Below are 27,886 nucleotides of genomic sequence, written 5' to 3' on the forward strand. Positions count from 1 at the left end.
AGTAATTCAGTGTTCGCGGTGCTGCGCTTTGAATACGCGCCTGTTTTTACCACTACGCAAGGCTGATGGGCGTGAATTTACTTTTGTTTTACTACGCATATATTCTGGTTTTAAAAATAAATAATAGCTTAAAAAAAACAAAAAAAAAACGCTTTTATGGAAGATCCAACTAAAAAATAGAAAATAAATTTTAATAAATTTGGATTAAAAATAGTGTAAAAAATAATAATTTTACTGTAAAAAAAGCGTGGGGTGCATGGTATCAGCAGCTATAAATCTTATGAACAGATATGAGTAGAAGGGTTATTTTGATAATATTCTGAAAAGCACTCCACGCTTTTTTTACAATAAATTTTTTTCTTACACTATTTTTAATTCACATATATATTAAAGTTTATTTTCCATTTTTTAGTTGGATTTTCTATAAAAGCGTATTTTTTTATTATATATTTTTTAAACTATTAATTATTTTTCATTTTTTAGTTGAATTTAAATTTTTTCAATATTTTTTTAAAATATTGAATTGTCATCGGTCCTTAATAAGTATGCCAAATTTCAAGTTAATCCGACGTTTTGTAGGCGGTCAAAATCATGTTCTGCTAAAAGATTCCGTTACGTACATACGTCTGAAGCTAATAAAAGCATATTAATATAGAATTTTTGTTAACGTCATCGATTTCGACCTTATTATATTTTAAGGTGAGACGGGGAATTCGCGTCGTTTTCAACAGTTCCACTCGCAAATAGATGAGTCGTTCTGCATTATTAAGTAATTGTATGAAAAAATAATTTAAAAAATCAATAAGTAAATTATATATATTTCATTGGAATACTTGTCCGGGCTTTTGTGCGCAACATGTAATTTAATTTAATTCTGTATCATTGAAAATACCATGATACGGATTAATTTGATCTTTTTATCGGTGCGTTATAACATTTTGTTATTGCGTCCTACAAAATATAAGCTTTGTGATAGATCGAAATATAACAAATCCAAAAAAATTCATGACATTGCAATATTAGAAATTTTTGCAATATTAGACAGCTGTTTTTATGATAAATAACAAACATATTGCCAGCCCTACTACAAACAGCCCCGTTTTTTATTTACGGAAAAATGTAGTTAGTTTTTTTTTTTTACTTTTTACATCAGTTGAACACAAAAGGCGTGTACGTTTCGACGTGATTTATAAAGTACGTAAGGACGAGCGACGTAAAATAGATAGACGTATCGAAACTACCCGTACTTCGAATAACATTTTAGACGGCGAAATTTCTGCCGTGAAGCAGTAATGCGTTTCGGTTTGAAGGGTGGGGCAGCCATTGTAACTATACTGAGATCTTAGAACTTATATCCCAAGGTGGGTGGCGCATTTACGTTGTAGATGTCTATGGGCTCCAGTAACCACTTAACAGCGGGTGGGCTGTGAGCTCGTCTACCCATCTAAGCAATAAAAAAAAAATATATATATATATTATACTCCGAATACAAACCTTTCAACAATTGTAATTTAGTCAAGAAAAGACCAGAATTAAGAACTAAGAAACGCTAAAAGAACAACTTCTAAAACCTGTATTATCTACTTTCAAATTCATAGGTACTCAACAATATTTGATCAATTACATTTCATTGATTTGACGATTTATCCCATTAAATTTTTAAAGGAATTTCAACGGCGTAACAGTCCCAAGGAAATGCTCTAAGACGGTTACACCAAACTGCTTAATGAATCAAACGACACTTGTTGTGCCAACTCAACGTAGTGAAAAATAATTACGTACTTGAATCCAATGATGAATTTCTCCAGATATTAAACTAATCAAAGGATTTTTTAAGATTTGCGTAATTACTGGTATTGTTATTAAAAATGATCAGGTTTTCCGGTCATAGTTCTCGTCGAACCCGTCGCTTGCGACGAAGGGCTCGGCGAGTTAATTAACCCACAGATACAGCCTGAGTTTCTCGCCGGTTCTTCTCTGTGGGTCGCGTTTCCGATCCGGTGGTAGATTCGGCGAAGCACGGCTCTTGCTAGGGTTCGTGTTAGTACATCGTCAGGTTTGAGTCCCGCGAGCTCACCTACTAGTTAAAGCTACGCTGATATTGTCTCTCTGGACCATCAGCTTTGTTAGGAGAAAAAAAAAACAGGTTTCATCCTATGTTGATTAAATTTTGTCGCTATGCAATTGTGTTTTTAATGGTAATGCAATAGAGATTCTGAAAAGATATGCCAGTATGCGTGGGCGAGATTCAAGTTGTCTCTGTGAGCTGAACTTGTTTAATAATTCCTCCTCCTCCTTGCGTCGTATTCCTCGCTGCTGAGGGTCGTGACCACCCTTCTGTGTCACCTTCTCACGTACGATCTTTCTCCATCTGTTTTTGTCTAATGTTTACTACTTAATGAGTGTCATAATTAGTGTCGAGAAATAACTTACAGTATAAAACCTATAGAAAAGTATATAGCTTAGTGGTTAGAGGTGAGACAGTAATGATGAAAGAAAATTAATTTAGCAAATTTTATCTTTTTATAGATTACTCAGGAAAATAGTGACCATTCGAATTAAGATTAAGTAAAAAATCGTTAAAGTCTAAAAGTTATAATTATTTTTAACAAACACCAGGTGTTTCATCTTTCGATGCCCACGGGGCGGGCTTAAAGTATCTCTGAGAAAAATCCGTAATATTTATATGTGTAGGTATCCATTTTAGTCAAGGAGACAGCACTGAAGTTTTCAGGATTTTTTTTACCGAAATTATCAACTAATAGTTCGGAACGATATTTGCCGTTGCTTAATTTTTCCAAAAAAGTTTCCTAGAAAAAAACTAAGATAATTAAAAGCAAAGATCGATAATCATTACGTATTAGCTCGTATTATTTTTTCATTTTTATTACAAACGCATGATTTTCTTGTATTATTAATTCACTAGCGACCCGCCCTCGCTTCGCTTCGGAAACATTAAACACACATGAAACCAAAAAAACAAAATAAAAAAAAAAATTAAAAAAGTAGCCTATGTTCATCAGGGACAATGTCGGCTTCTAATGGAAAAATAATTTTTCAAATCGGTCCAGTAGTTTCGGAGCCTATTCGAAACAAACAAACAAACAAATCTTTCCTCTTTATAATATTAGTATAGATAAAGCATTAAAAATACTTTGTAACTATGTATATTGTAACAATTAAGTAACATTATAACATATACATATTATGTATGTTACTGGTGGTAGGACCTTTCGTGAGTCCGCACGGGTAGGTACCACCACTCTGCCTATTTCTGCCGTAAGGCAGTAATGCGTTTCGGTTTGAAGGGTGGGGTAGCCGTTGTAACTATACTGAGACCTTAGAACTTATGTCTCAAGGTGGGTGACGCATTTACGTTGTAGATGTCTATGGGCTCCAGTAACCACTTAACACCAGGTGGGCTGTGAGCTCGTCCAACCATATAAGAAAAAATAAAAAATTGTATAGCGTTACCCCTTCGACTATTTTGTTGTGGTATCGATTTTTCGTCAAACTTTGCCGCAGGTGTTCGAGTGGCAGCCCAAAATTATCTCGACGTTTCATTGGCAGTGGCCTCAATTCTAATAATTTAACTATGAAAACAAAATTTTACGACCGCCAAATAATAAATCGAAAGGGTTAGGTAATGAAAATGAGAAAACACTGTTTGTGCATTTTATTGTTTATTATGTATTTAGGCCTTGTTGCGTGTCAAAGGACCTAACAGTATTAGCAGATGATAATATTATTACATATTTATAGTTAAGGTGTTTTAAATTTATTAGTCAATGTAAAAAAAAAAAACTCGAACGCTAATTACAATAATATTAGCTTTCTTCAAGGCATACTGCATAAATGTTGTTCTTAGATTGCTTCATTTTACCGGCTATTTGTTGCTAAAAAATCAATTCCTTTAAAACACCTTCACATAGAAATAATTTATTAAGACGCTGCTCAAAACAAATACTAAACAATTCACTAACAACTATTTTAAAAATCGTGTATAGCATTTCATATCACATTATTTTATTATTTGATGTTAATTTACTTTGTTTAATACCGTCTAAATGATTACAAACATTTTTAAATTACATTATGTTTTCTAAACTACGTTAAGGTGTGTTTTAAAATCGCCATGAAAGTATATAGCGTGTATTCTATTACTTCTGGATGAAGTAGACATTCCATTTTATTGGTTAGGTATATATAAATCTGGTTGGCGATTATAAACCACGCCCTACATATAACAATGATGTCAAAATGTCATCGATATAATATTTTAATAGTTATTATTTATTTGAAATTAAGAAGACAACAAATTATCTATATCAACGTTACGATCTAGTGTTCAATTGTTTGATTCTGTGGTGTAATTTATTAATTAACATGTTACACCATTTCAGCTTAAAGCAGTGGATATATAAATTTTTTCCTATTAAGTTTTTTTGGGAATCCGAAGACTATTTCAGGTGCAAAAGATTCCAAACAGTAAAATGTCTAAATGACAGAATTACGCATTCCTTTTATTTGACATTTAGTGAGTGAGTTTGGGCATGTACCTATACCGACTATGATGGTCTCCAGCCAAAAATCTGGGTACAAAATTAATTAACGCATAGTGGTGTTAAGGATTAAGTGATTGAAAACAAGAGAACGTAAAGCAGTAAGATACTTAGCATTTGGTTAGACGACTCAGCTCTGGTTGATCCTGGAGCAAGTAATGACATCATACTTAACATTTGCTTAAGAATGATTCCCCTTATGAATGAACCACGTTTTGAAATAAGATTTTTTTGATAATTAATTTTATACTTAACCTAATAGGTGTATAGCTCTAATAAAGAATGGTAAGAAAGGAAAGAAAGAATGTTATACACAAATAATGCTTACCTAATATGTGTATATAGCCTGAATTTTATATTCACAGTCTTTAAAATGAAACTAAGTTATGCGCTAGATCGGCGTGCGCAGCTTCGCCACACGTTAATTACACTGATTTAATTTCTCAAAGTCGAGATTTCCCTAAATCACCGTCTCTAATACAATTGATATTTTGACTAGATCCCGGAGTAACAGTATTCACGCTGTGGACTCAAGAAACTCATTACGACTAAATCGGCACGAGTTCTTTTTGTGTCTACACGTCAATATTAATTTTTTTTAAATAATATTACCTTATTTTTTTCCTCAACGCGTTATTTATAACGATGAAAATGCACACGGAAGTATGTATTTTAAAGTCGTGGATCTTAAAAATAAATTCAACAAACAATTATATCATCCAGGTACATTAATTTAGAAAAGCACTCATTAGTATTTCGTGAATAAACGTAATAAGGCGGTAGCTTTGTTTACTAACTCAGATTAATTAAAAGGTCAGCGTAATTGTTTTTTGTAGATCTTATAACCGAAATGATGGAACTTATTAAATCATGCTATTTTATATTATCTCTTCTCTTCAAAGGAATAGAGGTGAATCCTCCTTAGCACATCTCATATAGGTAATTGTAATTATTTGATTAAGCTATTTGATATCTAAGTTATATTTGTTCCAACAATGATGGAACAAATGAGATTTCTTTTTATAATTCAATATCTATCGATTTTTTTTTAGTAAATTGATGTTTTCGGTTTGAACAAGCTAGGAAGCAAAATTTGCTAACGTAATTTTTAAATTGATATGAGATTAATCTTCATAAAACACGTATTGTCCATTTCATTATTATTTTAATTCTTATAACTAACGTACATTATATAATTTAAATGCTTCGAATACATATATACGAAAGTACTGTAGAATTTTATGCAAACTAACATATAAAGGACATGAAAATGGAGTAAATGAACAATGTCAAAGAAAAAGTTAGACAGACTATTTTTATCCCTGAGTTTCACAATAGAGATAGAGTCACTCACAATAGAGTTATTATGAAAATGATATTTTAAAGCCTCAAATTAATTGTATTCAATTAAATGAAATTCATTCTTAATTCAGAAGACAAAAAGTATCAATATGGCATAATTATCATTATTTACCCTCTAGAAGCGTACATTTTAATGTTTTAGATGACGTTCTCGGGTTTTTCAAACAAAAAGTATTAACTTGAAAAGTAATTTAGTAAGTTCTGTGCCATTCGTTTCAAATCGAAAATACAACAAGTGACCAAGAAAATGAGTTAAATTTCGGATAATTAATTAATAAAGAATTGATGAAGTCGGAGCTGAATGAAACTACTAAGACAATGCGAGGACTACACAAAAATCGAAACTACTCTTACAAACAACGTTCGGCAGAACACAATACTATAACTATTCAACTATCACTTATTAACCTATAATTCAGTCACGTTCGTATTAAAAAGCATTTTATACGCGAATATTTCATATGGAAAATTGAACACAATAAACTATTATGTGCTTTAACTATTAACAATACAGCTGCTTACAGTTTGCGAAGGCAAATGTTTGCGATCGTCTATTCATTGAACACTAAGAAATTATATAATTGAGACCGTCAGCGCAAAAGTGACCTAAGCTTACCATAGATAATGAGGTTTGAATTTACTTTTACTCTGCTTCGTAGGTAAAAATAATACGCGCCAAAATAGTATTTTTCGAAACCATCTGCTATCTATGGGATACACAGGTCATGGATCACATTTATTATGTTTTCAATAAATAATATAAGCAAGAATATGAAAAATTGTGGATTACGCCACTTTTGCGCTGACAGCCTCAATTAGGCCCGATGTATGAAAATTCTAGACAATAGATTATATTCAGACGTAGGTATATCTTAGTCATTTTAGGAACGAACTTTGATTTTACTACTTATTGTACTTGACATTTTTTCTGTCCATGTAAATTCTTAAGTCGTTTATTGTCAAAACAAGTACAAGTTTTTAATTATTTTTTTCGTGTAGCTAATACCAGAGATACTCTCAAGCCACTATCTCCAAAGTACAGTCTACCAGATCGTTTTGAAGAACATTGATAAAAATCCAATATAGATAAATACATTGTAAACTATTTTGTTTCTGCTAATTTTATGTGTAATGCTCCTTCAAAAAAACATTCAATAAAAATTTATACAATATATGTATTTAATAAGCTAAGTTAAACTTCGCAATCGTTTACTGCATACGAGATCTTCACATTCATTTTTTTTTTGTCCATTGCGTCCCAAACCTTACTTACAATAATTACGTAACAAGAATCTCATTTAATATTTACTAATTAGTAAAAAATGTCTACGTTTCCACGATTACATCATAAGGCTTCTTCATAATAAACTCCTACGTTGATCTGTAACAACACATAGTTTTGGTTTAGCGAGAATCGAATCAAAGCCGCAATCCATTTCGGGAGTAAATTTTGTGGATATCGGTACCAAAATAAGATCAGGCTTAGATTTTCGATTTGTTATCGAGATTGTTCTAATAATTATGACACGAATTAATGTAGTGTAGCGTATATTATTTCTTAATGTTTATAATATTCGATATCGGTCGGTTTAAAATCAAAGAAATAAATTGCCGTTGATACAATCCTGAACTTTATCAATCATATAGTTTAATATATTTATTCAATGCTAGAATGATAAAATATAATAATAAAAATCATGACTAGTATTCTAGCCCACGGTAAGATTATCTGCATGCGAATTGTTTAATTCATTAAAGTTTTGATTATTATTGCTAAATTATTTATGATGATTATATGTATGACATGTTGGGAGGTGACCATAATCGCCACGCTTGGCATGAGGATTGGCGATCACGATCACAGAGTGGTGTTTTAAGAGAACGCACGGAGTACGCTACTGCCCATTCTCTGGTGAAGGAGGAGGGTTATTGCTGTGGCATATACTAACTTAGCGCTTTAAAGAATTACATATTAGTTTCTGAATTAGACGTTCGTAGCAGCTTAAAGTTTGTCAACAATAAAAAATAGGCAAAAATACTTACATCATGTCAGTGCTTATATTAAACAATGTGTACGGGACATCCGTCCTTTGCTGTGTCGTTGTCCATTGGTGGCGAGATCACGACATACGTATCACGGCAGCCCGAGGGAAATCCGTCGTCGCCCGCAAACAATGGGGGAGGGGGGATGACGTCATCATCAACGTCGTCTTCTGTGGCTTCCTGGCGCTTCCTTCCCGGCATGTAGTTCATCACACACGTCACAGCGATCAGGAACAGAAAGAATATAAACACGACGTCGAACATTATTAAAAAGTTTAGCATTACTAGTTGCATCACGTCACTTTACCATCTGATCACATTCTGTGTCAGTCGGACAATCACAGTTCACTTCGGGTGGATCTTTAAACATTTTAAATCATTATTGACGGTGACGGTGACACGGTGACGGTAGCTATATCTGAAACAATGAAACATTATTTTAAACAAACGTGTATATTACATGCGTTAGGGTTAAACTTGAATTTAAGTGCTATTAACATATATTACTAAAGTACTCATTACTTTTATTTTGTAATCATTCTTGAACTTAATGAATCAAAATTATTCTCTCATTACCAATAACGTATTTGTATACTTTGCATAGTAGGCCATAAATTAAATAGTTTAAGTTATTTTCAATGTTAAATGTTTGTGATGTGGCAGTACTTTTTTAAATAAATAAATAGAGCAGTATGCAGTGCACTTGACTCATTGTGACGTATAGTAAGCATTTGGAAACATCGAAGGGGACAGTTTATTCCAGGCCTTCAAAGTATTCCTCGCGAAATGGGCGAACCGTGACTGAGGGCGTCTCACATTCCGGTTGACGCAAATGCTCACCGGCCATGGGTGTTTCGGCCGATACCTGCATCGCGTCGCCCGAAGGGAACCGACGATGGAGTGTCACCACTGTGACTGTGACGAGGACACGGTCTAGCACACGCTCACTCATTGCCTCGCATGGCTGGGGCAGCGCCGTGTCTTCGTTTCGCAAATAGGACCGGACTTGTCGCTGCCGACCAACGTGCCTACGATGCTCGGCAGCGACAAGTACACCATCTCGCAGAAGGAGGAAGCGGAACGAGAGAGGGAGAGCTCATCCCTCTCCGCACCTATCCGTCGCCGCCAAGCCGGAGGCCGGAGAAGGACTTTTGCCCGACTACGGACCCTGTAGGAAGCGACCTTCCACCGGTGAAGGCCACGGGGCGACCTGAGGTGGTGAGACCGCGCGGCGTGCTGCCTGTGTTGCGTGGCAGCAGTACCACGGAACTGTTGTATAAGGGCAACCAATTGGCGGTGTATCGCGTTCCGACCTGGCAGGCTGGTTCTGGTCCAGCGGGGTATTCCGGAACACCAGCGGCACCGCCTAGGGCGGCCTTCCAGGCTGCCGTACCGAGACGGCCGACGTAGAGTCGTGACTATCGCCTCGACGACCCGTCGGTCAGGCGTCCTAGGGGGTGGCGCCGCGAGTCTGCTTGTTGTGTTGACCGTGGGAGCTCCCTATTCTCCCTGGGTTCTGACCTTGGGCGGAGATCGAACGTCGAGTGAGAGAGTGCAAGGTGAGTCGTTTGGTGGGTAAGGCCCTAAACACCCTTGGGCCCGCGTTCTGCTCTGAACAGCTGCAAACCATCAAGTCCTACATATCATACGCGCGGGGACGTCCTAGGAGGTTCGGGCCCCGGCCCCCGGCCCGAAAAAAAAGGTCTTAAGTATATACATTAGCCCTTTATTCAGTTTTCGTGATTCGTAGACATAATTAAAATTACTTTTCAATACTTTATAGTTAGTAGAAAACTGTAAAGTATTTGAAACGTCGAAAATAATATAAAGGAAGTAAAAAACACGAGATTCCACCGTGAATTTCAGTAAAGTTAAAACCGTTTCAATTGTGTGTAAAATCATTTACCAAAACCCTAGCCTACTACCATTAGGAAAACGAAGTCTCAAGAAACTTTAATATTAAGCACAATATAGATATTCTGACATTTAAACACAAAAGAAACGCGTATAAAAACTTCGCTTGACAAGAACTCCGACAGAACTTGCCGAAGTTCACAAATTTTATTTGGCTGCAGATTGAAGAGCGAATGTTTGTCTTTGGTAGAAGATATCAATACCGTAAAAGGGGACGAATTTTATCTGAGGATTCGTGGGTTTGTTTTTGAAATGTTATTAATATGATATTTGAGGTTTTTATTATTTTATGAAAACAAGTAACTAAAATTTTAGCTACAAAATAACATTAAAACGGGCAACGATTCTAAATATTTTCATTCGCATTTCAGCAATCTTTTCTTAATTCCTAAGGAAAATTCCTATAGAAACGCGATATTAATGTAAATTGATCACGAAATTGTTAAAATAATAAAATTTCAGGGATAATTTTCTGAACGAAAGCAACTAAAATTTTGTCTTGAGATATAATTGCGAGGACAGCCTTGGTTAAGAATCCGCCAAGTCTCGTTTTGTCCAAAGCAATAATCTTAAAACTCGGCAGATGACTTTTATACCCGGATTATTCCAACGTAATGAGGCTCAGGCCGAAATCTATGAAAATTTGGATTTTAATTTCTCAATAAAAATAATAGTTACAAAGCCTTTTATATCTAAAGTATTTGCTTAGAATGTAATTAAATATAATTTCACTAGTTTTTTTGTAGACCCTTTTCATTTTCATTTTGCTTTGATTTTTTTCTCATCTTTCAGTTTGGTTATTTGGTTTAGTTCGGCATTTTCTGGATTTCATCAGCGTAGCATTTTTTTCTAATATCCATTTCCTTCATATAAAAATGGAGAGTGTTTGAAAAATAATCCTACATGAAACATATTACTATTTTCGTCAAATGGCTTAGTAGATATAAAAATGTTATTAAATAGGTACAATAAATCATTACACACATAATTAAAAAAAAAATCTGTTTTATTGACACATCACAAGAATAATATAATAATAGTATTTGTTTGTCATATTAACCATAAAATTTTATCATTTATTCTAATTGCAGACTTATTTTAACATGAGAAAATTATATTTTAAGAGGTAATTGTTCTACAGATTCCTTGTGACATAAAATTTTATGTATATGTTAAAATTTAATTAAGAAATGAAAAAATACAACAGAAAAATACAAAATAATAATCAGCGGAACGAAAAACGTGTATTTTATTATTAAACTTAAGGTTTAGCCGACTTAACCTAATAGATGTATGGCTCTAATAAAGAATAAAAAAAAAAAAACTTAAGGTCGCAAACAACAATGAAAATAACGATAATGAGGCGATAAGAATTCGTTTTAGATATTAATTTTCAAGTTTCAATAATAAATTCAATTGAATATATTTTTAAGCTCAGATACAAAATAGCTGCTTCCAGAAGTCTCCTAATACTTGGTTTTTATAGGTTAAACTTTCTACTTGACTATGTACTGCGTCATCTATAATCTAATGGTTTTCGTATGTAGAATTCTTCCACCAGAAAATTGCCTTTGGTACTTCGAAACCAATATCAAGCAGCGTTATTGATCGTGAAGCGAACCGTGGGAATTATTGGTAGCAGTTCAATTTAGTAAGGGGAAGTCCTTTTGATCCAATAGTTGATTTCATTCTAACATTCAAAACAGTATCTTGCTTTAAGAGTCGTAATTGTGATAGCTGACCTTCATACGTTCTTTGGCATAGATAGGCTATGAGCCTTTTTTTTTGGTCAGGAGGAAATCGTCAGAGTTCCACCCGCCACTGGGGATTGGAGGACGGGGCATGTCGGAGTCGAACGGACTAAAACCTCCTGTCGCTCAACAACCCACGTCCGAACCTCGCATGAGACAGAACTCATGAAAAGGCAAAGGGGGGAAAGGGAAGCGTTTAGTGCGGAGCGTATCTCTCCCATCACCTTCCCCCTTGGAACGCCGGACCGGCGGTCGTGGGCGCCACGACCACCACCTCTCGGTCGGCAGGCTATCCGGAACCCGCCTAGATGGCGCCGGTTAGAATGGGTTATCTTACGAAACACCACGCTGGGTCAGAACCAGCGTGGGTCAAGGATAGCTGGAGGCGATGAGTTTAGGGGAATTGTACCATCAACCTTAAAGCATAAGCGATCATTTCAGTAGAATTACAGTTATTGCAGCATCTCAACCAGAACTCAGAACTACTTCGCGATTTAGATTATATATTTATTTAGAGTATTTTTATTACATTTCGTCATTAATTATTAATATTTTGAAGCAAAAAAAGCTACTGTCTATTTTCAAAAACAAAAAGCAGAAAATCGGTTGAGCTGTTTTGTTTTATGCCTATTCATCTGTAAATTTGAATCACAAAAGCGGACGAACTCATCAACCACCAGCCAGTGTTAAGGGGTTACCGGAACCAACTATTATCAAATTGTGAATTTTGTCATCCACCCGATAGCCGATACCACCAAACATGAAGTCGAAAGGTCAAAGAAATCGTATAGCAGCTGTATCACAATTGAAATCAGAACCCTAGTTAACTTCGCCGCAGATTACGATGTTTCTAGTTTCCTAAAACCAACAAAACTAACAAAATATTTCGTTTATGCCTTGTATATTCCACTTCCCAGTTATTTAACTAACAAACTACACATAAGCTGTACGTATGTATGTATACATCATAATTTGTACTTTTTGGAAGTCCAGAGCATCCGCATTAACCTTTCGCCGGATTGAAATTGAATTAATTATAGCTCATTTAACAACTATGCTCATATTGTACTCATACTGAGAATGTTTCAAGGAAGATTGTAAAAGTTTGCTTTAACATAGACTGTTTTTTTAACATACAGGTATATACAAAATTAATAGAAAAATCCAAAAAATAATATCGGTATATTAATGTTATAGTCTGTTATCTGCCACCACGAAAAAACTACATCACTTCAAACTCCATATTAAAACACACGGAACACTAATCAGCATTACATTATATAATTTCTACGATTGATTCGTATTATATTTGAGAGGCACAGAAATTACTACAATTCCTGCTTTTAAAAGAACCATTTTCTCTTTTTCTACTCCATATGAATTTATAATATAAGAACTCATTAAAAATTTACTGCTGCATTTCTAAGCTCAGCAAGAGTGTACACACACAAGAGTTTGCGAGTACTAAGGGGTTATTTACACAAGAGGAGTTTCTCGAATACGAATAATATCGAATGCGACCGAGTCATACGAGTGAACTTCGTTTAATTATGGTCTTCAACATTTGATACAACCATAACAATTGTATTTGTATTGTGTATATTGTATTTTGTATATTGTGTATAATGTATTTTGTATATTGTGGGTACCAGGAGCGTGGGGCGTCCTCCAACCAGGTGAATCGACGACTTAGTGCGCACGGCGGGAAGTCGTTGGATGCGGAAGGCGAAGGATCGCGTTCTGTGGAAGGCATTGGGGAAGGCCTATGTCCAGCAGTGGGCAGATAAAGGCTGATGATGATGATGATGACGATAACAATTGTTAGTAACAGGATAATTATTAAAAGGTATCGATAACGTTTGTTCATGTTGGGGTACAACATTATTTCTGGATATTCCAGTACGCTGTTATAGCGTATGCTCTGAAGCGTATATGCTGCAATAAATGACATATTACACAGTAACACAGTAGTATATTAGGGTTTTATTAAGAGTTATACTCCAACCAGACTAGCAGTGTCATCCTGAGCATACCCGAATGACGGGATGTTCCGCTACTGTTCCGGGATACTTCGCTGGGTCAGAACCACCTAGCCGGGTCATAAGACCGCATTGGAAGGGGTTTGTAAACACGTTTTAAGAACTTATGGTTTTTTTCTATTATTTAGATAGGTGGACGAGCTCACAGCCCACCTGGTGTTAAGTGGTTACTGGAGCCCATAGACATCTATAACGTAAATGCGCCACCCAGCTTGAGATATAAGTTCTAAGGTCTCAGTATAGTTATAACGGCTACTCCACCCTCCAAACCGAAACGCATTACTGCTTCATTTCATAGATAGGCAGGTATTTCGGTAGGTATTTCGATAGAAGTATTGGTACATGCCTGATTTGAAAGCAAGCTTTGATATTGATTACTGCTTGATACGAGTCCCCGAAGTAGTTGCCTCTGAGGTGTTAGGCTACCTACGGGGACACTTGGGTGTCATTATAAGTCCCATTAAAACTTTGACTTCCTTCATCTATGCTGGTGAAGAAGCAATAATTTTCGGGCCAACAACGAGCCTTCTTGCCCAGAAAAAATATAGCGCGAGTCTTTCCTTTACGCCACGACGACTTCAAAGATTTTGTGAATATAATAATATGTTAATCATTTTTACTCAACTTATTTTAGTACCATAGTAGCATGACGACACCAAACGATATTGGAAGAGCCATGGAGAAAGAAGATTGTTACTTGGCTAATGCGAAATGCACCTAGTGTGTAAACAAGCCCTAAGTTTGTCGTTTTGAGCTATACTGTAAAGAGCCAGTTGTTTATAAGCTTAATTACGCCGCGACTAAACACAAACGTGACGCTCGCCGGAATTTCATTACACTTATTGAATTTTGACATTGTTTCATTAAGTGGAGCCTCGGCGACATTTGTTAACTCGATAACGTTACGACGTAATAAAATAATAATTTTGCTTGTTTTCTTTTCTTTAACTTTTTTAGGAATACGATTCAATATATAATAAAATTTAGTATAATCTATTCTTCTAAGCGTTGGGGTGTACGAGTTCTGGAGTGGAGACAGCGGATCCGAGGAGATGCCCAGTAAGAAGGTGGACAAAATAGGCAATGGATGCCAAAGGTCGAGAGGCCAAGGACCAGGTGAAAATTTCAAAATTCAAATTCAAAATCATTTATTTCAACTTGGATGTCATCAAAAACACACTTGTTGAATGTCAAAATGTAAAAGAAAATGTTAACTCTACCACCGGTTCCAAAAAAAGCCACAGTCCTGAGAAGAACCGGCGAAACAAACTCAGCGGGCTTTTTTTTTTTTTGTATTTTCTCAACTATTTTCTTTTTTTTTTAAACAAGAAAACATATTTACAGTATACAAAAAAACAAGTCAAAAAAATACAATTCAAATAAATAATAATAATAATGAAAAATGAAAAGGCCAGGAGCGAACGCCTCATTCCCACGTAGTGCCATCTAGTAAAAAATCCTTAACTTTATAATATGCCTTGTTGCACAAACGTTCCTTGACAGTTTTCTTAAATCTATGAACAGGTAGTAGTTGAACGTTTTGTGGGATCTTGTTGAAAAGCTGTACACCCAGCCCCCTGAAAGAGTTGCTTATTTTCTTAATTCGAGCCGCCGGCAACGCAAGCCTATGTTTGTTCCTAGTGTTCACATTATGCAAATCGCAGACTCTGGGGAATTCTACAATGTTTTTACGCACGTACAATAAATTTTCAAAAATGTATTGGGACGCTAAAGTTAGAATTTTGATTTCCTTAAACTTGTCCCTCAAGGATTCCCTCGGGTGCATATTATAAATAGCACGAATAGCCCTCTTCTGCAGGATGAAAATCGTTTCGACATCGGCAGCATTGCCCCATAGCAAAATGCCATAGGACATAACACTATGAAAATAACTGAAATAAACTAGACGTGCCGTATCTTCATCAGTATACGTTCGTATTTTTTTTACCGCAAACGCTGCAGAACTAAGTCTATTCGCTAACTTGCATATGTGAGGACCCCACTGCAGCCTGGAATCAACTGTTATACCAAGAAAAACTGTCAAATCAACAAGCTCCAGTGTCTCTCCACTTACAATGATATTAGTGTCTACTTGTCTAACATTAGGTGTGGTAAATTTTATACATTTTGTTTTTTTGTTATTTAATAACAGATTATTAACACTAAACCAATGTACCACGCGCGAGATAGCATCATTCACATCGTCATAATCTTCCAATTGTCGTTTAATTTTAAACAATAAGGATGTATCATCAGCGAATAATACGACCTCGTGACGGGTTTCAATAAACTTTGGTAAATCATTGATATACACAAGAAATAAGAAGGGACCCAATATGGAACCCTGAGGAACACCCATATTAAGTAAGACACCGGAAGATCTCTTTCCTTTAACGTCTACCTTTTGGATTCTTCCGGATAAATAAGATTTAATAAGTTCTAATGAAACGCCCCTAATACCATAATGGTGTAATTTCCTCAACAATGTATTATGCTCAACACAATCAAAAGCTTTAGATAAGTCGCAGAATACCCCAAGGGCATTATGCGATTCCTCCCAAGCCTGAAAAATATTTTTAATAAGATCTACACCTGCATCAATAGTCGAACGGCCTCTAGTGAATCCATATTGTTTGTTATGAAGCAGGTTATTGGAATAGAAATGGTTCTAAAGCTGTTCCAAAATAATTTTTTCAAAAATTTTACTCAAACTTGGTAGTACTGAAATGGGTCTAAAGTTAGTGGGGTCAAAAGTACTACCAGATTTAAACAGAGGTATTATTTTACTATATTTCATTAGATCAGGAAACACACCACTATCAATACAGTCAGTCAGTCGCGTGGCGTTCCTTGAGTGAGGCGTATGTCCAACAGTGTGCTAAAATAGACTGTTAATGATGATTACGTTTTGTTTTTTAATTTTGTTTGACTGTTAATGATGATGAAATGCGAACAAGCTTATGTACAAATGTACAAAAAAAGAAAAGTTGAGGGCAATTGTAACGATTTGCGTGATAGTACTGAGCAAAATGTTTTCTTAAATAAGATAATTTAAATGCAAAAGGTTGGCTATACTAGGACAATATATATTAATTTTTTTATTGTAACCTTTGATTATTACTGGACGTGGGGAATACTATGAGCTCGCACGGATAGCTACTATTCTGCCTAATTAGCGTGTAAAGCGTTCCGCTTTGTAAGTTGGCATAGTCATTGAATCAATTTAAAATTATATATAACAGCAAGAAATTTAATAAATACGATAAATATGTTTCGTGTTAATAACTAAAGTGATGCTTCTTTTTTCTTCTATATACTTCTATATTTTATAAGCTGTAACAACAAACAAGATAATTTCGATGCCTCCAATGAACACTACTCTAACTCAAAATTTTGAAATTTTCATTTTTCACGCAAATCGCTTCAATATTTTAAAAGTATTACAATTAATCATTATTAATGGGGTTCAAAGCAAGGGTAAATAAGCTAGCTACACAAAAAAACCATAAATATATCTGCAATAATAAAGATTTTATCAACTTTTTTCGTTTAAACGCTCCTCCTGTAAATCTACGAATTTGGAGTTAGTGTAGTGTAGTGTACATTGGAGGCATCGATTTATGTCTGAAATGGAATATCTCCTAAGTTGATACTGTTTTTAAAGTTTACTCTTATTGTGAGATGTGACTATGTATTTACATATCACGATTTTACGATGATTACATCGTGTAATTATAATTAGTCGTAATATCAAGAAACCGTTGTTTTCTAAAGCATGAGACGCCCGATATATGTACTCGTATCGACTGACGCTATTGGGCCGGTGTTCAAATCCGGCAAGCACCAAAGTTCCTAATGAAATACGTACCTGACATAATATGTTCAGGATTGACTTTCACGATTAAGGCCTAATCATAGTGTAAAAAATCCACAAAAAAATTAAATTCATCAGTTTTTTTTATCCCGAAGAAGTCATACGTTCCGAGGTTTGGTGTGAGCGAGACAGCCGATATCCAATACATTTAAAACAAAGCTTTTATGAGATAAATGAGCGGCAGTAATAATTTAAAATCATGTTTTGTTTATGTTTAATTACTTTGAAGGCAGTCGAGCATACGACGCATCTGATCACCCCTCCCATAATTCCTTACCGGTCTGAAGGTTGGGACGTAAGATAGTTTGTCTATCTACGAAAAATAAGTAACAACTAAAGAAATATTGAAAAGTAGCCGAACTTGAACCAGAAACCTGTCAGATGAGGGATACACGGGAGATCTTTAGGAGTGGGGTTGAATTTTTAATTACATCTTAGTGTAAATATTAGATAATAACCATTAGAATGTCTTAGAACGTACTTATTGCTAAAATATCTTGAATTCTCAATAGGCTCTTAATAAAGGTTACTCAGTCGATAACACACAGAGAAACTAAGTTGAAATTGAATCAGCACTTCACGTGTATAATGGATTGAAACTAATGTCGGGATCAGCAATCTGAGCGTTGAAAACATCAATTTACGTGAGATTGCTATTCCAATATTTCGAGAATTATGAAGATCACAATACAACTAAAATTTCAACACCAATTGAAATAATTAAAACTCGAAACTGTCAATCAAATTGAATGCAAACATGCTGTTCGAGATGATACCGGCATCTCGTTTTTACCATCGCACCGCCCGCTACCGGAGTAGAGTTCATCCATACAACCTGGAGCCACTGCGGTCATCCACAGTGCGTTTCCAGAGGTCTTTTTTGCCACGTACCATCCGGCTATGGAATGAGCTCTCCTCCACGGTGTTTCCCGAGCGCCATGACATGTCCTTCTTCAAACAAGGCTTGTGCAGAGTATTAAGCGGTAGGCAGCGGCTTGACTCTGCCCCTGGCATTGCTGAAGTCCATGGGCGACGGTAACCACTCACCATTAGGTGGGCCGTAAGCTCGTCTGCCTCCAAAAAAAAAAAAAACATTTGTGCTGGAATATTGAACGTTACATAATTGTATTGTAAATGTACCGTGAACAAAATAACAACAGCAAAATCGACAAAAAAAATAAATTATCGTGTATACTGAAACTGTTTGAGACCGTGCAATATTTCCGGACCGGTTATTACGTCATTCGGTTTGCGCTTTTTCGGATGGGCGCCGATATTCATAGGAAATTCATCGACTCAGTGAACTGTAGCCGGCGTTTGTATTGTGATAGATTGCCCTTTTAGCTGAACTGCTCTCCGATATAAGATGATGACAAACGAGCTACAAGTTCGGATTAGAGCGATTGAGCTTTTTGAGAACAACACCTGTGCCGAGTTTCCAATTAAATTTAGCCAAACAACGAACCGTCTATGTACACTAAAATTTTTATCATAGACTAGCTGAACCGGCAGACTTCGTAGTGCCTCAATAGATAAATAAAATACCTGAACTTTTGTATAAAATGAATTTAATATAAACAAAAGGAATCTTTCCGACGGGGGGGACATCAAAGGAAAAACAAAATTGTTATTTTTATTTAATTCCGAGCATTTTCACTTTTATCTACCTTTTGAACCTTCTCTGGACTTCCACAAATAATTCAAGACCAAAATTAGCCAAATCGGTCCAGCCGTTCTCGAGTTTTAGCGAGACTAACGAACAGCAATTCATTTTTATATATATAAGATAAGATAACGCTTTCATACTTAGCGTTCAATGTAAAGTAAAGTACAGTACAACCAGAGAGCTTATGAGAATTCACTGTATATCGAAGTATAGCTTACGTCAATAATATGTTGTTTTGCGATAAAAATAAGGCCCTTTAAATGTTATTTACTGCCTTTTGCTTTTAATTTTTATATTTAAAAATAAGGTTCCATTGCTTACTTGTGGTAAGGCGTCTAGTGATCCCGCGAGGGTAGGTACGACTACTGCCTATTTCTGTCTTGTTGAAGTAATGCTTTTCGGCTTGAAGGCTGAGGCAGCCGTTTTACCATAAAACTAAAACTTAAAACTGATGTCTCAAGGTGGGTAGCGACATTTACGTTGTGGACGTCAAAAAAATCCACATAAAAATTTATAACTAAAATGAAAAAAAGGAAGTACGAACTAAGATATGACCTTAAACGAAGTTAACGAATATATTCAAGAGAATCGAAATCTTCGTTTCAAACATTCTGTCGCTGTTATTTATTAAAAACAAATCATTATTTTTGTTATGTAACGGTACATGAACAATGTTTTAGTAATAAACTATTCTGTGTGTAAACTTTCCTAGACGCGGGTATCACAAAGGGTTCGGACATAACTTTAGGTAATTATTGTTGTTACCGAGTTTGGTATTAAACATTCTTCGATTTTTTTATAATATGAAAATAATAAGTTTTCTTTATTAGTTGGTTATTATTTTAAAGTTGGGTAATGTAAGTGACAATTCTAGTTTGTTTGTCAAATGCTGCTCATCGCAAAATGAAGAGCTACGGTTTATAATTCCAAAAATAAAATATATAATTAGTCATAAAAAAATCCGTGGTGTAATTTTAGTGCTTTCAAACATATAACCGCGCTTATTACTTTTAAGATAGTTCATTGTCTTGTTTTAGGTTTTGTTTTAGTTTATTAAAACTATGTACAATGCTTACCTAAAAATAATTCCATGTGAAAAAAAAAGTCATAAATAAATATTCGTCTAAAGAAATTACCTTAGTTTCAAAACGAATTCGAAATTTCTTTCTCTGCACTTTTCCAATCATTCCAGCATAGCATGAAATAAAAGCGTTTTACCCTTTTGCGAAAATCGTAGGATACACGACATTTAACGTTCAAAGAAGACACGAACGTCTCGAAATGGCTGTACACGAAAAGCAATAAAGTGAGTGAAAATACCACGTAGGCTTTAATGGAGAGTAGTTTTTGTAAAGGAAAATTCGGTGCCAGGCGCGGCCGTGAGCAGTGACGCGGATGTTACACGCGTATAAAATGTATGGATGTATCGAACGATAAAATATTACCGGGATCATTTACACTGTCGTTACTACTACCTACTAACGTTTATGTAAGTGTTATAAAGTACTCGTTACTCTTTGAAAAACAAAACTCAAAATGAGTACAGTAGTAAAAATAATTTAATATTAAAGCAATAATAAAATAAGGCCACGCTATATTTATAAATATTAACAAAAGCAAAACATCAACTGTCTCCTTCACACTCATAAGCTAGACCGCGAGAAGGAGAGAGATGGGCAGACTTTTCATAATGCGCATCCAGTGCGACGTCACGCCGCGCGCTTATTCACAAACACTACACAAGCGCAACGTGTGAATGTGTTGAACGCGGGCTACATGGTAGGCGGAGTGGGGGTGTTAGGTTTTATTTTCGTTACGGAATTTCTTGATTCGGTCGCTGCGCTCAAAGCTCCCGATAAAAGCTATGCTATTGCATAAAAATTACTAACTGCATATTTTGTTAAGATCAGTAAAATTTATTACATTTGGCGGTAGCTAAGAAATTCTCGTTTATTAACAATAATAATAAAATATACAGTACATTTTTTTCTACTCCATTTTTGTAGTCGTTGACTTCTTTAATACGTAATCGCTTTGTTAAGTATTGTATCTCGAAATGACAAAAAGTAAAAATAAAAATAAATGATAAAAGTCGCTGCTCCGAATCTGAAGCAACTAAAAACGTGAAAAGCGACGTGGAAAATCTCGTTCTACAAACGGAGATGTTACAATTACGTTTTTGTTGGACGGCTTAAGGGCAGAACCTTTTCGGATACACGGAACGCATTCTGAATTGAGGACTGGAGAACTCATAATTCATTCGATGTACTGATAGACGTAAACTTTGCTTTTTTTTAAGAGATACCTTAATATGATATGTGCTGTTATGTTTAAGTAACTTAAACATTGTATGTGGTTAATAATTACTTGAAGAAGTTGTTTTCATAACATTTGGAGAGTACTCAAGTTATAAAGATTTGTATAAGTAGTTATAAAGCTTTATTTGAATAATGGTGCATTCGTCATAATTGCATAGGCAATTGCATAGTTATATGCGCCTCAAAATTGAGCTTCCTATTTTTCCATGTAATGAAACTTTATGAAATAAGATATCTTTAAAGATAGGCAGGGGTTTGGCCGTGTTCCTCGTAGTACCCGATATTCTTGAGCTTTTCTGTTTTGTGAGTTTACGATGTTAATAAAATATAAAGATTAATTTTCTAAATAAAATCTGATAATAATAAAAAATTAGACACTCAAAGCTAAATGCTAAATACAAAGACTAAATGTTGAGATGTCCAATGTTTTCGTAAGCGCACGTGTATGCCCAAGGTTGATCCAAGCGTTGGTATACTATTTCTAATTTAATTACTTTCTCGAGATGCTATGAAGGTTTGCCAATTACATTGGGGATAACATTTATTTGGAAAGAACAGCGGGTTGAGCATTTTCTGGTACTGCCCCTCACTCATTCCCTCTGCTATGATTCCTATATCAGGACAGCGTGATAGTTGTCATAACTATATATTTTTCTCAGTCGTTCACTCCTGGCGGAGTGGTCGTGGTTACGTAAGTCTTAATGTTTGGTTGCGGCTTTTAAGAGACTTCTCCATCTTTCTCTATTTGTGGCGGTACGTGTACACTCAGTAAGGGAACACTTCGTTGATAACTTAACCAAGTCTGTCCACCTTGTGAATGATCGGCCGCGAGAGCGTCGACCGTCTACTCTTCCTTGAACCAATAAACGTTCCAATGACCTTTCATTACGAATGATATGTCCAAACATATTAAGGATTATTATATTATATAAACATATTAACTATGTATACATAACTATATATAAACGAAAATACTCTGTATACCCTGTACTCTGTAACAGCAGGTAAGTTTCGGGATAACGGAAAGCTACTTTACCTTGCATATAATAAGAGAAGTACCTACAAGGGTAGGAAACATAATTTCACTGCAGTTGAAACATGGTAAGCACCTAATGTCTCAAGTGTATTTCACTAATTTCAGCTAATGATATTACGTCATCATCATTTATGGACATTAATACCTGAGGCACATCCAACTTGTAGCTTACCCTTAAGGTTTACTGGTGGTAGGACCTCTTGTGAGTCCGCGAGGGTAGGTAACACCACTATGCCTATTTCTGCCGTGAATCAGTAATGCGTTTCGGTTTGAAGGGTGGGGCAGCCTTTGTAACTATACTTGAGACCTTAGAACTTATTTCAAGGTGGGTGGGTACGTTGTAGATATCTATGGGCTTCAGTAACCATTAACACCAGGTGGGCCATGAGCTCGTCTACTCATTTAAGCAACAAAAAAAGGTGTCCTTTTAAAAGTCGCTTTAATGACAAATGCGCTGGGGAAAATTATTAAACCAGCGAACGTGTTATATAGCACGTAATTTTAATTAAAAGAAAGTATCTTAATTACATAGTACTGAAATTTCTCATTCATTCACTTTGCATGTTAAAATATAAATTAGCAAAGTTATGTAAATCAAAAGATAAACAACTTTAAGGAAAAAACTTTTCCGTGTATCGAAACGACGTTTCAGAACGAATAATTTTCAAGACATCTTGAAATCGTCATTGATGTGGAAACTTTGCTGAGACGTTTCTGTTTCAAAGTAGATTGAAATTGCATTTTTTTTGACGTGACAACGTCTTATAATTCCATGGAGACGGCTGCGCGCACGAAAAACATGACTCATGCGGCGTTACCTCGCTCTGAGGCGTTACTTTTAAGGCTTGAAGTGCAAGCGAGAGCGTGCAACGAGCGACAAAAAGACACAATCGGCCTCCGCGTTCGGCAGCGTTCGGCATCTGTCTCTCTCCTGCTTGAGTGAGCGATGCATCCGCGTGGACAGCTGCTATACAATAATACATTTATATGTTTTCGTCAAGTGTGAAGTTCAGTGAAAAGTGAATATGGTGTCAATTTTTTATAGCAACGATAATTGCGATAATTTAAAAATTAAACCATTCCATCAGTATTTTCTTTCCATCTATCTATACTAACTTTTGTCTGTGTGTTGTCGATCTAAAATAACACAATTTAATTCTTCAATTGAGTGTTCTAAAAAGCTTGTGAGTAATTCGCCGGACAATTCGCAGTGTATTATGCGTACTGCGATTGCTATCTCGTATTTGGAACAAACTCACAGCCGATCTAGTGTCTTAAGTCGGGCGGAGCCCATAGAGATGAAGATATCAGTGCAGTCCCACTCATCTTGAAAGATGAGATCTTAGTTTCAATTCTATAACAGCTTTCCCATCTTTCAAAAAAAAAAAATAAGGGAGGCGATGGTTTGATGTTTGTTTGAAAATTTCATAATGTTGAATAACGTGTCTCAATTGGTGCGTTTCGTCTTGTGGGAGCTCTTTATTAAAGAGAATAACCTAAGTCTTATACACATTTTCTGCATCATATAATACTGTAGGTACATGCGATATTTTTTTATGTAAATAAATTTGTTAGATTGACTGAATCATATCAAATAATTTATCAAATTGAAATGAGCAGATTCACATTTATAAATGTTGAATTTATAAAAGCTCGATGGACGATTGATATAATCGATTTTGGCTAATGAAATAGAAAACATATTAAAGTTAAAGCACTCTATTTGAAGGGTGGGGCAGCCGTTGTAACTATACTTGAGACCTTAGAACTTATATCTCAAGGTGGGTGGCACATTTACTTCATAGATGTCTATGGGCTCCAGTAACCACTTAACACCAGGTGGGCTGTGAGCTCGTCCGCTCACCTAAGCAATAAAAAAAAATACGCTACGGAACATTTAATATGTGAATTATACTTTGATCACCATACAACGTGCTAATAAAAGTAATGTAACTATATACTGTAACAACGGCCGAAATCTCATTTCCGCGAAACGATAATACCTGTGTTGATTGAAACACAGCAAGCGGTGGCTTAAAGCTTTAATTAAAACTATTCCTAATCGAATGGAATTTCACATAGACATAGTTGTAGAACTTTATCAGTAACGACTGACAACGCCACAATATATCGACGATAATTTGGCGAATATCACAAAGCCAAACGTACAAAGATTACACACATCATAGTGCAACTATAAATTGCCACAATTTTTCCTGTTAACCTAAGATAAATACACAAATGTAAATAATATTGTAATTCTAGTATTTTCTTATTGGTCAACCTAAAATAAATATTACTGACACCATGAGAAAAAAAATAGATGTATGTATTATATTTTCCTTAATGTTTTGTAATTGACATTATTTCTCCGTGGTATGTGAGGAATGTGGATCTTCAGGACGAACTAAACCTAGTACCGATACGTGAGTATCTTAAGGAAGCGTCAGAACGTTACTTCGACAAAGCGAGGCAATACGAAAACGATCTTATCATGGCCGCTGCTAATTACTTATCCGATCGCGACCGGCAACGCAAAGCCACCGTTACCCGAAATATATCTTATCGGATCCCCAGGATTCACTCTCAGTGCTTTTGGACACTTCAGTACCGGTCACCATCCTCGTCGAACTCGTCGTAATCGACGAACTAACCCATAGACAGGGCCCACTGAGTTTCTTGTCGGTTTTTCTCAGTGGATCGCGATTCCAAACCGTCGGTAGATTATGCGAAGCACTGCTCTTGGTAGGGCTAGTGTTAGCAAATCCTCTCAAGTTAAGCTCGTGAGCTCGTGAGCTCACCCACCCGTCCGGGCGTAGCTGAAATAGCCTCTTAGGCTACCAGCATAATAGAATTATCTGTTTTCAAAAGCTGTACTTGGAAATTTCTTTTTCGTCGAACTTGATTGCGGCAGAAATAAGCAGGATCGATCGCAAACCCTGCTGCCAAGGCTCACAAATACGCCGTGCCAATGCACTGCAAATAAATATACAACAGACGTTGATTCCATAAAATACGAAAAAGTCAAGAAATATAAGTATTTAAGAGAATTCCCTTCACGAAATGGAATGCTAACACGCTAAAGGTGAAAGCTTCCGGCGATGTTGTCGAGCTGCTAATGAAATACGTCTCAACATTGATGTCCGTACATCGCAAAACATATTGGGACCCTAAAACAATAATGTCTTGTTTGATTGACATTTTTCCTGTTAGAAAAATCCGTCATACCGTCTTAGTTATTTATTTTCAATAAACAACTAAATTTGGAGTTTTTTGTAATGAATTTTATTGAAATCTAATAATACGTTTTCAACATGTACTTTTACGGTCTTTACATAATACATATTATAATAATATGTAGAATGCAATAATATATTAAGTGTCTGTCAATCTAATCTAATGTAATACTTACTCTCTTGAGAATAATTGACGTTAGTCCCAAAGCCTATCGAAATACTGTCAGCTAAAGTCAATTAGACTACAGACAAACGTTATTGTTACGAAAAAAAAAATATTTTTTTGTTATTGAGGCCCTTTTTTGATTGACTGTAACTTGATCAAGTTATTTACAATACTATAATATTAACGTAACGTTTTTTTTTTTTTTTTTCATAGATGGTTGGACGAGCCTACAGACCACCTTGTATCAAGTGGTTACTGGAGCCCATAGACATCCACAACGTAAATGCGCCACCCACCTTGAGATATAAGTTCTAAGGTCTCAAGTATAGTTACAACGGCTGCCCTACCCTTCAAACCGAAACGCATTACTGCTTCACGGCAGAAATAGTAGCAGCGGTAGGCAGCGGCTTGGCTCTGCCCCTGGCATTGCTGAAGTCCATGGGCGACGGTAACCACTCACCATCAGGTGGGCCGTATGCACGTCTGCCTACAAAGGCAATAAAAAAAAAAAAAATAGGCAGGGCGGTGGTACCCACCTGTGCGGACTCACAAGAGGTCCTACCACCAGTAATTACGCAAATTATAATTTTTTTGCGGGTTTCATTTATTGGAATGTTAATGTAAAAGTCGGTATCCAAAAGTATCTGAGAATAAATTTTAAACAGGTAATATGTATTTTTTACCACAAATACACCTACATATAAGTACTAATGGTATATATTACAATTTGTGTTCTGACTATTAATAATGAGTAATGTTACAATTGTTGTACAAAATACGTCGATTCAAAATTCTGAAAAATACAGAGTTTGTTAGACAACTTGCTTACCTATTTACAATGTCTATATGGGAATGCCAATTTTATTTATTGGTTCGGATAATCTAATGAAAACAAATTCGGCGGGTCCAAATTAGAACAGAATTTCTCACCAAAATAGGATTCATTACGCGTGCCTACAGCGTTTGAATATTAATCACATCGAATTATTTAGACCGTCAGGAAAATTGAAATTGTATTTGTGAAGCGTAAAATATCAGAAAATAGCAAATATTTCAATAGGAAACGTGTTCACTATTGCCAGCGATTCATCATCTGTTCTTAAGTGTCACTCCGGGAGGGTAGCTAATGGTTGTGTGAAACCAAGCTTTACCTGCGTCATATGTAAAATCCGACAGTAAATCAAGCAACGAGTTGTTGCCATCAAAACTGGTAAAATTATTAAAGTATTAGTTTATATTAAACTAGTGTTGGTTTCAGTGATTGTCGTATTAATTGATAGATATGAAAACTGTATCATTATGTTAGGAGTCATCGACGTAATAGTATAATTTGAAAAAGTATGACGAAATTGTTTTTACACTTATATTAGTTGATAATTTTAATGAATGTCCATAGACGGAATCACAATATACAGCTAAACGCTTAGTAATAAATATAACTAATAAAAACCTTATAAAAACCAAGTGATCTAGAAAATACTGTAAAATTATCACCTTTTTTTTCGATAAATTAAAGTTTGTTAGGTGCTAGTAAATTATTTTTCGATAACCTCTTCAAGAATTAAAACGGTTTTTTTTCCTTGCTTGAAAACCACTTTTATTTGTCAAAGAAACAATAATTAAGAGACAATTTCTTTAAATGATATCTAAAGTTGTCGTAAAAGTTGTAATATTAATATAAATTTAAAGCAATATTTTTCAAAACTCTCTTAAAAAAAAAATCTTACGTATCACCTAAATTAATATACTTACTGAATATTAACTTTCGAAAAAAGAACATCGACACGGTTAATTTACCTGAATATTTTTAGGAAACTGCACGATTACGCACTTCCATAGTGTTTGAGGAGGAGCCGGCGGTCGGTTTGTTCACGCGAGCCGGCGACACGAGACTGACGACTGCCCGCCCGCCCAACGCC

At 35.5% G+C, this 27,886-nt stretch overlaps 1 long non-coding RNA gene across 1 annotated transcript; it reads right to left on the reverse strand.

Annotated features, from left to right (window-relative positions):
- Positions 1 to 3,666: 3,666 nt before the first annotated feature.
- Positions 3,667 to 27,886, reverse strand: LOC114250561 (uncharacterized). Its single transcript, XR_003625055.2, has 3 exons — positions 27,765 to 27,886; positions 7,968 to 8,385; positions 3,667 to 7,305 (listed from the first exon to the last, which is right to left on the reverse strand). It is a non-coding gene; the product is annotated as an uncharacterized LOC114250561 (long non-coding RNA).

This window comes from Bombyx mandarina, chromosome 12, assembly GCF_030267445.1.
Source record: "Bombyx mandarina strain Sakado chromosome 12, ASM3026744v2".
NCBI classification, from domain to species: Eukaryota; Metazoa; Arthropoda; class Insecta; order Lepidoptera; family Bombycidae; genus Bombyx; species Bombyx mandarina.